The following is a 959-nucleotide window of genomic DNA, read 5'->3' as shown; positions in this document are numbered from 1 at the left end:
AGTGAAACGTAACGGTAGCGCGTTTCCGGAAACGCGCTACTGCTATTCTTTTCTCCTTTTTTCTCTTTTTTCCTTTTATTTTTCTTTACATTTTATTTTTTCCCTTTCTTCTTTTTCTATTTCTTTCATTTTTCATTTACGTTTCTACTTGTTTTTCACTTTATTTTATTTCCGTTAGCAGCAGCGCCTTACACGTAAGCGCGCTACAGCTAAGGAGAGTAGCAGTAGCGCTGGGTCAGTATACGCACTACTACTAGGTTGGGCTAGCCATGTGCGCCCAATTCAAACATAGCAGTAGCGCTTTTCGCTAGTACGCGCTACTGCTAAAGTCATAGCAGTAGCACGGTTTATTTACGCGCGCTGCTACTAAGTAGCAGTAACGCTTGATTTTGTACAACGCTACTGGTAAGATTTTGTGTATAGACTTTTCCCTAGTAGTGTAAAACTACACATCATTTAAAATAAAATTGCAGCATTGACAGAGCGTAATTTTATCAACATGCAACCACAATTTAGTATATTTGTAGGTCATGTACGGAGTAAGATAGGTATGGTGGTGGTTGGACGTTGATCAAAAGGATTTAAAAGGTGACTGAGATTAAACCATATTTGAAATATAGTTTTTTTTTCTAGATTCGGTTTGAAATCTACTACTTTTTTCTTCCCAAAAATCTTACAGGCTACTTACCGAAACGATTTACGGACCCCTCCCCTATCCAATCTCTTCTGCCTATACCTGGCCATGGGCCGGGCCGGGCCTAAAAAAGCCCACGGCAAAAAACTGAGGCCTAGGCCCTCTCAGGCCCTACCATCGGGCCTATTTTTCAAGCCCAAACCCGACCCATCTGGTAAAAAGCCCTGAAAAGCCCTTAGGGCTTAGGGCCATGGCCGGGCCTCTTCCTTAAAATGCCAATATGTCAAGCCCAAGCCCGTCCAGGCCCTACTGGTGGGCTTAAAAC

This window comes from Triticum dicoccoides, chromosome 7A (assembly GCF_002162155.2).
Source record: "Triticum dicoccoides isolate Atlit2015 ecotype Zavitan chromosome 7A, WEW_v2.0, whole genome shotgun sequence".
NCBI classification, from domain to species: Eukaryota; Viridiplantae; Streptophyta; class Magnoliopsida; order Poales; family Poaceae; genus Triticum; species Triticum dicoccoides.
The sequence above is the reverse complement of the archived record's forward strand: the minus strand, read 5'-3'. Positions refer to the sequence as shown.